Source organism: Fopius arisanus, unplaced genomic scaffold (assembly GCF_000806365.1).
Source record: "Fopius arisanus strain USDA-PBARC FA_bdor unplaced genomic scaffold, ASM80636v1 scaffold00093, whole genome shotgun sequence".
Classification (NCBI taxonomy): domain Eukaryota; kingdom Metazoa; phylum Arthropoda; class Insecta; order Hymenoptera; family Braconidae; genus Fopius; species Fopius arisanus.
In genome coordinates this window covers 137,299-149,822 of record NW_011887832.1, presented here as the reverse complement: position 1 = coordinate 149,822, position 12,524 = coordinate 137,299, and the positions used below count along the sequence as shown (strand labels likewise).

At 37.7% G+C, this 12,524-nt stretch overlaps 1 protein-coding gene across 4 annotated transcripts in view; it reads right to left on the bottom strand.

The window, feature by feature from the left end:
- Positions 1–12,524, bottom strand: part of LOC105270713 (acyl-CoA desaturase) — a 316,759-nt gene that overhangs the window by 281,966 nt on the left and 22,269 nt on the right. The window lies entirely within an intron of this gene.

The window sequence follows — 12,524 nt, the reverse complement described above, 5'->3', positions numbered from 1 at the left end:
GCGCAGAAGCAGGGTCCAGGGGGCGCAGCCCCCGGTGGGGGGGTTGGGGGGGGGCAACGCCCCCCCCCATTGTGAAAGTAAAAATAAGCTCAATTTATAAATATAAACTATAATAATGCTTTGGTTGTTGAAAAAATATTAAATCACAATACTTTTTTAGCTTAAAGTATAAAAAAATAACTTCTTTGGAACAATGATAAGGTAATAGGTAACACTTAGAACTAGAGGAACGTTTAAACTAACGGACTCAGACTTCTTATCCATGATAAGAATCGAATTCTCGAATTCATGGAATGAGCACTCAAGAAAATAGAGATTTTCTTATATTCGGCAATGTTTATGGAATCATATTGGAGGAGAGTTTTTTTTAACATAGAGTAGATTGCCCAGAGTGATGATGGAGCCTTTCCAGGCTTATTTTTTTGTTCTTGAGGGATACCGTTTGGTCTTTTCAGCATATTGAAGTATCCCAATAGCACTGTCTCGTTAATTTTTTTTATTTTTTTCTCTTTGAGAAAATTTTTGAAGTTTCGGTAGGTTCGATCGTAGATAGGTCGGGATGTCGCAGGGATAAAAGTAGATTGAGCCTCGTTTGCATTGTCTTGAACGTCTTGAGGAATAAAATCTTCACCTTCGGAGGTGTCGTCAGCTTCTGAGATTTTTTGATAATCCAGAGAGGACACATTCGCTGATGCAATCGAAGTTGAGGTCTCCACATCACCTGATGGACTAAACAAATCTGGCGAATTCATTTCTTCGTCACTTTCATAACTGGCGGGAATAATTACGTTCATTTTGTGACTTTCTCCTCCAATTTTTCAAGAGCCGATATTCAATTAAACAATACCCAAATTGACGTCCCGATTCCTCATAACTCTCACAAACAAATGATACTAATGATGGCCCGATTTTCATGAAGGCGATAGACATAACGACTCACTTCATGGTAGACTTCCGTGAGTTGCATATCTAATGAATGTATGATTTTTCGGTGCTAGGACCGGTAAGTCTCACTTACCATGTCTCGTTTCACTTTATGAAACCGTCCTGATAAATGCGATTTACCCCCCCTACAGAGAGCCCCAGTAAACGCTACTTATCGGGCCTCAGTGACGAAAAAGTAAAAAAAAACGGCTCCAATATTGTCATAAAAAAAAGGGATGAAAATGAAACTTGAGAAAACAGTAAAAACGGAAATCTTCACATATGTTTGTTGAAATACTTACTACTATTGATCATATTGAAATGAATTGAATTGACGTTGCCCTACGCGAGTCAACTTTAACTCACACGTTTTCATATCGTTTGTGACCGTATGCGCATTGAGACACTGAGGTTCTCATTTATTCCTGTTCAAATTTAATCAAATGCTAGGTTGTTTTCTTATTTTTCAGTCTTTTTCTGTTCCGAAGACACGGGGAATAACTTCTAAAATTTTCAGTAATTTTTTCCTCCAAAAAATCAAAATTAAATTCCAAGTAATTTCCTAACGAGTTATCCTTCATCATGTATCAACTGGGACAGTAACGGTAATTGCTCAAAACAATTTTCACAATATATTAACTTCCTTCATTGCAACTTTCAATTTTTCTATTTTCTCCCTCTAGTAAAAATTAAATTTCAGAAGTGAGGATCAAATTCCATAATGCCGTGTTCCAATGGTCCCGCAATTATTTATTCAAGAAATATAATTGATGGACGTGAGAATCAAAGAAAATTTAAAAAAAGGAATTATCAAAAAAAATATGCATTTGTTATACGAGGAAATAAGATCAGTCGATAAAAAATTTTAATAATTCAGGAACTTGAATTTTTTGAATGATTGAAGTTTCCTCCCATGGATTTTATTGTTTATTACTTGAATAATGTCATCTGACTCGTTACAATGATTATGACGATTACACGTCAGAGCCCGATTTGAGTCTACCTTCTGCATACCTACACAGTCTCTTAAATACATAACCAAATAACAAAAACTATTATATTATTAATATTACCCAGGCAGGAATTGACAATTGGCCCAAGCTTGGGTGATGGGCGGCCCAACCCCGGCTAAACAAGGCCCGAGATTGGCATCCAAGGCTGGCTCAAGCCTGGTTGAGCTTTGGGATGATAACGTGCGGGCCTCCCTTGGCCACCAGACTTGAGACTAGCTTGGTTGCCAGACCTTAGCCATGCCTTATATTTATTTATTTAAATTGATAAAAAAATAAAAATAATGTTCATTCAAGCATTTTTGCAGTTGATTAGTGTCTAATTACTCACTCCCAACTTATTTTCCACCGGGAATCGCTCATTTGTTAACTTAAAATATTACCCTAACCGGGGATCGAACCGACGACCCCCAAATCTCTAGTCCTGCGCGCTAACCGCTAGTCTAATGCGCTATTGGTACTAATAAACCTAAATCATCCATATATAGACTCCAGGAAGTTTCAAAATATAATCCCTATTAACTTCTATCTCACTAGTTACCAATTATTTCCATAATTGATTATTCAGATGCCCTCCCCCCTCCACGTATCTGCAAGGGTTGGGCCGCCCATCATTCAAGCTTGGGCCAATTGTCAATTCCTGCCTGGGTTGAGCCTTGGCTTCCATGGTCGGTCCAATGTTGGATAAAGATCGTCCTACCCGATGCTTGATCGAAAAAGGGCAAACCGAACGTGGACCAGGAGTTGTCGTCCCAGGAACGTCTGTCAGTCCCGGCGAGTCATTGGCCACCAAGCTGGGGCGAAGGCTGGCCGTCCCTTGCTGACCAACCCTTGGTAGCCAGTCTTGGCCCATTTCTGACCCGTGCCTGGTAACCAAAGCTCATGTTTCAACATTGGCTGAAGCCTGGCTTAACCATTGGGTGAAATATGGCCCAAGCTTGGTTGCCAAAGCCTAGGCAAGTCTAGGTTGAGCCAAGCTTGGACCAGTTGTTGGAGCTTGGAATTCCTACCTGGGTAATCAAATTTCATTTTAGCATTATCCTGTGAATAAAACCGCGCCAAATAAGTTGATCCTGCTTCTACTGATTTTTTTATTTTCATTATTGAATTCTTTCAACCGAGTCGGATCACTTTTCTTGACGTTTTCTTGTACATTTTCCAAATTTTTTTTAATTTCTAGAAATGTCATTTTGGCCAAAGACGGGTTTTTATGGAATCAATTAAGCGAGACTTTTAGTTGGCACAGTTTTTTTTACAAAAACGCCAGTTTGTGTTATTTGGACAGATTTCACGAATTTTTTCACTATAAGTAAAAAATTATTTTCACGTTTTTCAAATTTTTATTACCGACATCACGTTTTAACTTCATTTCAAGTATATTTTTTGTACATAATACACAATATTTTTCAATAAGTAGAAAAAACTCCTTGCTACATTTATGTATCCATTGGTTTGAATTAATTTTTTTTTCATTCAAAATCTGGAAATTCATACTGCAATTAACCTGCAAAATTGACTTCAGTAACAGGTGTAATTACATACATGAATACGTCAAGAACTGCATATAATTTTCGAACGAAACGCAAATCTAATTTTCGTCACTGAGGCCCGATAAGTAGCGTTTACTGGGGCTCTCTGTAGGGGGGGTAAATCGCATTTATCAGGACGGTTTCATAAAGTGAAACGAGACATGGTAAGTGAGACTTACCGGTCCTAGCACCGAAAAATCATACATTCATTAGATATGCAACTCACGGAAGTCTACCATGAAGTGAGTCTATCGCCTTCATGAAAATCGGGCCATCATTAGTATCATTTGTTTGTGAGAGTTATAAGGAATCGGGACGTCAATTTGGGTGTTGTTTAATTGAATATCGGCTCTTGAAAAATTGGAGGAGAAAGTCACAAAATGAACGTAATTATTCCCGCCAGTTATGAAAGTGACGAAGAAATGAATTCGCCAGATTTGTTTAGTCCATCAGGTGATGGGGAGACCTCAACTTCGATTGCATCAGCGAATGTGTCCTCTCTGGATTATCAAAAAATCTCAGAAGCTGACGACACCTCCGAAGGTGAAGATTTTATTCCTCAAGACGTTCAAGACAATGCAAACGAGGCTCAATCTACTTTTATCCCTGCGACATCCCGACCTATCTACGATCGAACCTACCGAAACTTCAAAAATTTTCTCAAAGAGAAAAAAATAAAAAAAATTAACGAGACAGTGCTATTGGGATACTTCAATATGCTGAAAAGACGAAACGGTATCCCTCAAGAACAAAAAAATAAGCCTGGAAAGGCTCCATCATCACTCTGGGCAATCTACTCTATGTTAAAAAAAACTCTCCTCCAATATGATTCCATAAACATTGCCGAATATAAGAAAATCTCTATTTTCTTGAGTGCTCATTCGAAACAGTCTGATCATGTTACCAAAAAATCTCAAATTTTTACTAATGAACAAATAGCTAGATTCCTGGAAGAAGCACCCGACCGAACTTATCTTGCAATAAAGGTACGTAATTTTTTTTTATAAATAAAAAGAGATGAGTTTGTGAATAATAACAATATTTGATTGTGCGTGATCCTATGCGAAAATGGTGAAGAATAAAATTTTACTTATAGGTGGCGGTAATTCTGGGTATTCATGGATTATGTAGAAGAATTGAGCTTTACAAGTTGACTCCCGCTCATATACAAGATCACAACACCTGTCTCAGCTTCTCTCTGGTCAAAACCAAAAACTATACCACTCGACCATTTTCTCTCACTGGAGAGTTCTGCACTATTGTAAAAAAGTATATGGCCTTAAGACCTGAAGGCCCCTTTCAAACAGAATGCACGTTCGGTAAACTGGAATCGCCCTGCTCAGAGATCGAGAACACTGAATCAGGGCTACAGACAGCCCCAATTTGGCTCCAAGTTCTCGAAGCCCCCAGGGAAACCTCGACAATCCCCCAAAAATCAATCAGCACCCCACGAAAAACAATAGATCTGCAGGTAAGAACAGCAGGACGTTTACAACATTTTCAAAAAACCTGGCTATCGATTACAAAAGACAAATTTGTCTTAGACTGTATCAAGGGTTATAAAATTTCCTTTTTTAAACCATTCGTTCAAACGCAGAGTTTTCAAGGAAATAAATTTTCTTTGGAAGATCAAGAGAATTTGAAAATGGAAATCGAAAAGTTAAAACGTTGTTGGGCTATCCAACAATGTTTTCCGGTTCAAAATCAATTTGTTTCCCCCTATTTTTTGATTCCAAAACCCAATGGTTCTAAACGATTTATTTTCAATTTAAAAACTTTGAATAAATCGATTAAAACCCCTCATTTTAAACTTGAAGACCTACGAACAGCTGTGAAACTAATCTCTAAAGATAATTACATGTGCACTTTGGACCTCAAAGATGCTTATTTTCTGGTTAATATTCACGAGGAAAGCAGAAAATTCTTGAGATTCAGTTTTGGTGACAAACTCTTCGAGTTTACTTGCCTGCCCTTTGGCTTAAGCTCGAGTCCGTTCGTCTTTACTAAAATAATGAAATCAGTAGTCGGTTTCTTAAGGAAACAGGGGTTTTTGTCCACAATTTATTTAGATGACGTCCTCTGCATAGGTGCGACTTATAAAGATTGTCAAATCAATGTTGAGAAGACTAAAAATTTATTAAAATCTCTAGGCTCTAGGCGAAAAGAGCATGCAAGAGCCAAGTAACCAATGCAAATTCTTGGGAATGTTGATTAACTCACAAAAGATGACAATTGAATTGCCCCTTGCCAAGAAATTGCAATTGACACAGTCGATTCAGACATGTTTAGCTCAAGATTCTTATGTAATCAGAGAAATTGCAAGTTTGATTGGCTCATTAATTGCAGCCTGTCCTGCCGTTCCTTATGGTTTCCGATACACAAAAATTCTTGAGAGAGAAAAATTTTTGTCCTTGTTAATTAACGATCAAGACTTCGAACAAAAAATGACGTTGTCGAACCTTGCACGAGGCGATCTTTCTTGGTGGAGGGATACAATTCCCTCTGCCTCGTTCAAAATAAGAAAATTACAGTACGAAAAGGAAATTTTCTCTGATGCTTCCCTCACCGGGTGGGGAGCTAGTTGTGAAGGATCTTACACCAATGGTTTTTGGACGGCCTCACAACGGAAATTACATATTAATTATCTCGAATTAATCGCAGCTTTCCATGCCGTTCGTTCCTTTGCATCAGAGTACGCTGATTGTGAAATTTTAATTAGAGTGGATAATACCACAGCCCTTGCATATATAAGACGCATGGGAGGGATTCAATACCCTGAACTGAATCGTTTAGCCAGGAATATTTGGCAATGGTGTGAAGGGAAACGTATCTGGCTTGATGCAGAATACATCGCTTCTCGAGACAACATTGATGCAGATAGAGAATCTCGTTCGACGAATATTGACATGGAATGGGAATTATCTGACGTTGCCTATAGAAAAGTAGTTAAACGTTGGGGTTATCCTGAGGTGGACTTATTTGCCTCAACAATTAACACTAAAGTTGAAAAATTCTGTTCTTGGAGACGTGACCCAGAGGCTTGGAAGGTGGATGCTTTCACTGTCAATTGGAGAAACCTTCGTTTTTACGCATTTCCACCTTTTTCCGTAATTCTCAAAATGCTTCGGAAAATAAAGGACGACAAAGCCTCTGGAATAGTAGTGGTACCACTTTGGCCATCTCAACCGTGGTACCCAGTCTTCATGAACATGCTGTGCGAAGATCCGATAATCTTTAATCCATCAACTGATCTATTATTATCTCCATGCAGGTCCATAATACATCCACTAGCCCACCAACTTTCCCTGGTCTCCGGGAAATTATGCGGACATCGTACCTGAAACGAGGCCTTCAAGAGGACACAGCTCAAATTATGATTTCTTCCCTGGCGGATTCAACGATACGCCAATACAACTCTGGATTGAAGAACTGGTGGATTTTCTGCCACTCATCAATGCTGGACCCTCTGGACTTCGACAAAAATTCCTTGTTGAAATTTTTTACTGCTCGTTTTAATTCGGGCGGTTCATACGGTTCCTTGAATAGTGAAAGAGCGGCTATTACATTTATTTGTGAGAAAAATTTTATGAAGGACCCCATGTTTTCTCATTTTTTCAAAGGAGTCTTTAGATTAAAGCCAACTAAACCCAAATATCAATGCATTTGGGGTGTAGAAATCGCCTTAAAATGGACTGAATCGTTAGATCCACTGGAATCCCTAAACCTTAAGCAGTCAACTTATAAACTTGTTCTCTTGCTAGCACTAGCCACTGCTCACAGAGTCCAGACTCTTTCCCTCATAAAATTAAAAAATATTAAGATACTAGATTCAGGGGTCCAGATAGATATAACAGATATTATCAAAACTTCCAAACCAGGAGCTCCCCAACCTAGATTCTTTCTACCGTTCTTTACTGAGAGAAGGAAAGCATGCGTAGCTAGATCCTTCATTCATTATTTAATGATAACCAAAGAGTTACGAGGTGATGAAGAGACTTTATTCCTAACCTTAAATAAACCTCACACACCTGCAACGTCCCAGACCATTGGCAGGTGGATAAAAAGTAGTCTCAATCAGGCGGGTATAGACCATAAGTTCACAGCACATAGTACGAGGCATGCTTCCACCTCAACAGCAAAATTAAAAGGTGTTGACATAAGTCTCATCCACGAAACAGCATCCTGGTCGGATAAATCGAGGGTTTTTGCAAAATTTTACGATAGACCCGTGCGCACCGGCCAAGGAATTTCAAGTTTTGTTTTGTTTTGAAATTCTTAACATAAAATACTTTATATATTTATAGTATAAATATAATGTATTTAAAAGTTTTTTCGAATAAATAAGAAGTTATATAAAAAAAAAAAAAAAATCGTACTCTGAACTTCTACTAGTTATTTCCTTTTGTAATCCCGAGAACGAGACTGAAATATAATTGAAAATCAAACGAACTTACCTGTAAGTGAAGTTCGATTATAATTATATGAAGTCTCGTTAGAAGGGATTACAACCCACCCAAAAAATGACCCTCCCAAAATCGATTTTTATTTTTTATTTTTCCATTATTATCTCTAAAAATTATGAATAGTATAGCATCCACGGGGGCGCCAGGAGACGCTCCGGGCGCGCCTTTTTCGAATGGCTCTCTGAAATTTGTGACTCAACCTGGCATAAGCGGCGGTACTACTAGTTATTTCCTTTTGTAATCCCTTCGAACGAGACTTCATATAATTATAGTCGAACTTCACTTACAGGTAAGTTCGTTTGATTTTCAAATATTAATCGAAACAAGGGAATCCGTATATCAATGAAAAGCTTGAAGGCAATTTATATGATGTAACTATGCCCAGATTTCATGTAACTTGCGACGTTTGTATTTTATGGATTGAATACGATTTGCAAGTAGTGAAAGGGCTAGTTGCGTCGTGTATAGATACACGGTCGGTCTCGGCCTCATTTGTTGGATGAAGATGAAATTTTTACTTGGCCGATACGTTATCCCGTATCTCGATTGTTTGTGTGTCATTAATAGGTCGGCATAATCTAGTTACGCTGGCAAGTTTCACGCTAATTCTGTATACCTAAATATTTAATAATCACCCAGTCGACCAAAATCTGACATAACGGAACGGTCGTTATTAGACAAAATACTCTAAAAGGCAAATTCATAAAGTTGAATTTTTGCAACAATTCTATTTATACTTTCACAGGCTTTTAGTCATTTAAGATTCGGCCCGATATCCCAGAGGAATTCCAAACTATTTGATGGAGGTTCTAAGTATATTCAAAGGAAAATGAAGCACGTAACATCTTCTCTTGCCAAGTTAGGTAAATTCAAAGGTCTGTCATCTATCATATTTCATCTTGCTAAATTTTTCGAGCTATTGAGTGTCATAACATGATTGGATGGTTTCAAACTAAGTTAATACATTTCAGTGGAAATTAAACAGCTAAAATTATAAATTGCAATTAATCATAACTGTTTCAATCATTGATACGTTTCGAATTTTCTTTTCTTCTGTTTCCGTTAAGAGGCATTCCATTCTATTTCAATAAAAAAAATATGTGTTTCGATTTTAATTTAAATTAAGAATATGATAGAAAGCCCCTCCAGATATCTTAAAACGCGTAGAAATAGAAAACCAAATTGTTTTTCGAATTTATGCAACATACAAAATTGGAGGTGTCTGGGTGTAAGCAATTTTGTTTATAAAATCGTAACTGGATAAATACTTATTGTATCGGAAAAATAATGAAGTACTTTTCTCTTTCAAAAGAGTGATACATTCATGTCAGAATTTTATTTTTATACCAAAGGGCAATTTAAAATACTTTTTTTAATAAACTATGATGTGGCAACTAGGTTCCTCTCTTTATACTAACCTTTTTCAAAATTATTTGCCCTCTGCAAAATGCCGCTACCACGGTCCTGTGGGCCTCAATCACATACAATGCGGATATTTCACTGCGGGTGTCTTTTGACACTGAATATTGACGTTTTTCTCAGCTCTCAATACTTTCAATAATCAGATCTCGTCACTTCAATCATTTGTTACGGCTTACAGTATTAATATTCATTATCCAGTGGATTTTGAAGGTCAGAAAACCAAATAACTAGTTTCAATTCAAGAAACAAATCCGTATCATTTATCCAACATAACCTATTATACATAACGTATACTGTTCGGACCTATAATTATAATATGCGATTTCGAGAAATGCGTATCAGTGAATTGATATGGTCCATTCACAAAGGAAAATAACTCAACAAAATACACGGAGTTTTGTGAACTTAATTCTCCAATTGTACAGAATATTGATTCGATTTATTATCAGTCCCAAAAATATTCCCTTTATGATTCTCCCCATAATTTTCCCTAGCTTCTGAGATATTTAACGTATTAGTTTTACTAAGGATTGCTTAGATCAATGTAAGTGAAATTTAATCAATTTCAGTTTTCCTGCTTTTTCCAATGATTGCATACATCGCGACACTGGGGACGCCAGCAATGATGGGATTTTCATTGGATTTTGTCCTACACTATCTTCTACAATTTACACTTCCAGAATTCGGGAAAAAATTTAATGAAGTCATTCTAGCTCTCTCTTTAATTCAAATGCGGTGTCGTCGCTCTCCATTTCGGGGCTCCTTATTTTCTCCTGTTGGGAACCACTCCTAAACTATAATATAAGGATAACGCAGGTTATAAGATAACGCAGGTTGAGGCCTGAGTTATCTTAAGGAACTAATTTTATTCTTACTTTACCAATTTCTTAATTTATATCTTATTTATTAACTCCGGGGTATTTTAGCATTGACCGACGTCGGTAGCTCGGTCTGCGCGTGGCATGCATACAGTGACGCTTCTACGCACCGTTCTTGCCTATCACGACTTGAGCAATTCATTTTTTCTTTTTCCTTTTTGTTATAGAAGAACTAATTTTCGCCCTCTTCCTCTGAAAAGGGGATAGCAGGGTGAGAAAAGTTAGAGCCTTTGGGCTCTTTTCCTTCTTCCTTTATCGTCTGTCACCACTCAAAAACCGCCAGGATTGTAACTTCTTCTACCAAAAGATGCGCTTCCATCTCTGCTGGGATGCCAGGACGCCCGAAACCGTTAGGGGGATTCCATAAAGAGTAGACTTCGGCTTCTGAACACGACCCGGATCCTTCATCTATTATGAACTGTGGCAGAGGCAGAGGCTTCCTACCCAGCAACTCACGCCAAATTAAAAAACGTAAGTCTCTCGATGGCCCATTACCATAACCCATTACCCCATTATCACCCCAGGTAGGAGAGGACGAAATACTCCTATTAACATAACTGCATACCGGGTCGACAAGGAAGTAGACAAAAAAATCAACGAGATGAGAATGCTGAATGGAAGCAGACATAAATTTCTTCCCTCAGCCCTCAGCTCAAAACACTCAAAAAAAATGCAGCTTCGACCTCATGACAATTTACCAGTTCGGAGATTCGTCCCGCCCTTTCCGAGGACGAGGCTGATATTTCTCAAAAGTCAACGATCTCACCAAGAACAAAAACAAAATCAACTACACCCAGTCAGGCTGCATCATATTTCGACCTAAGAATAAATCCCCTATTTTAGATATGAAAATCAATATTAATAATCAACAAATCCTAGAAGATGCGGGCTATAACTTCTCTCGCCTGCCTCTCATTAACAACGAATCCCTTATTGAAAACGATATTGATATAGTTAATACTCTTGGCGCCTATTACCAGAAAATTAATTCCCCCACATATTTAAACCATAACATAAGGCTTAAAGATTTAGTTGATTCTACAGTACAAGCATTTGAGGATTAATTACGCGCAGATATCAGCAACAATAAAATTGTCAAAACATTTAATCCATCCACAAAACCCTCTAATCCCACCGTCAAAACTATTTACTGACCCCATCACTATTAAAATTATTGTGAAATATCCCCCAAATAAAATCTCTAGCGGTATTGATAAAATCCCCGCCACCATATTAAAACACGTACACCCCAAGACAATTTTCGATATTACCATTATAATCCACAACGACCATTATAATCCACAACTTCCTTAATAATTATTACTTTCTCACATCTTGGAAAACAGCAATCGTTCTACCTATTCTTTAAAAAGGCAAAAATTCTTCGGATCCTGCTAGTTACCGATCCATCAGCATGACCCATCCCTTAGTAAAGTATATGAAGCAGTCATCAACAACGAAATATGAAAAAATTAACAATATCATTCAAGGTAACCAATATGGTTTTAGAGGTTCACCATTTCACCCTACACGCTGTCCATAAGTTACTTTCCGATGTTAATGAGTAAGTTTTCACTAACCGCATGGTAGGTGCCGTTCTCCTCGATTTCGAGAAGGCATTCGACTCGGTCTGGATCAATGGCTTCATTTTTATACTGATTAAAAATAAATTCCCGCCCGAATTATTCAGAACCATCTGGCATCTCGACACCCTACTTGTAAACTGGGAACCCGGAAAACCTTTTCTATCAAGAAATTTTCCATAACAATCAAAGACCCCGTCTCTAATGTACATCCCTGTCAAAAACACTGTTAAATATTTCGGTGTCCACATCTATTACCTAACAAGATGCCTGTCACACCTAGACACTCAAATCAAGAAAGCCAGGGCCCGCTATAAACCTTTAGGAGACCTCTTCCATAACAAAAATATTACTAAACGAGCTGAAATCATTTATTACTTGTTGCTCATTCGCCCACTTCTAACATATGCCTCAGAAATCCTCTGAAATTTGGGAGCCTTCCAGGTGGAGTGATTAAGACGATTCGGAAGAAATTGCCTTAGAGAGTCTCTTCTCCTCTACCGTTCCCTCCATACTAATTTTTATCATTACATCGATAATAAAACCCTCTACGATACTACCAACATACCCAGAATCGATAATTTTATATTATACTTAGCAAGAAACTATTATAATAAGTTAAAACTTATCGATAATTTAATCATCTAATCTTTGCCCGAATACCCAGTCGAGGAAGCTATTGGCAGGGCGAGATGTGGTAATATGAAACCTCAAT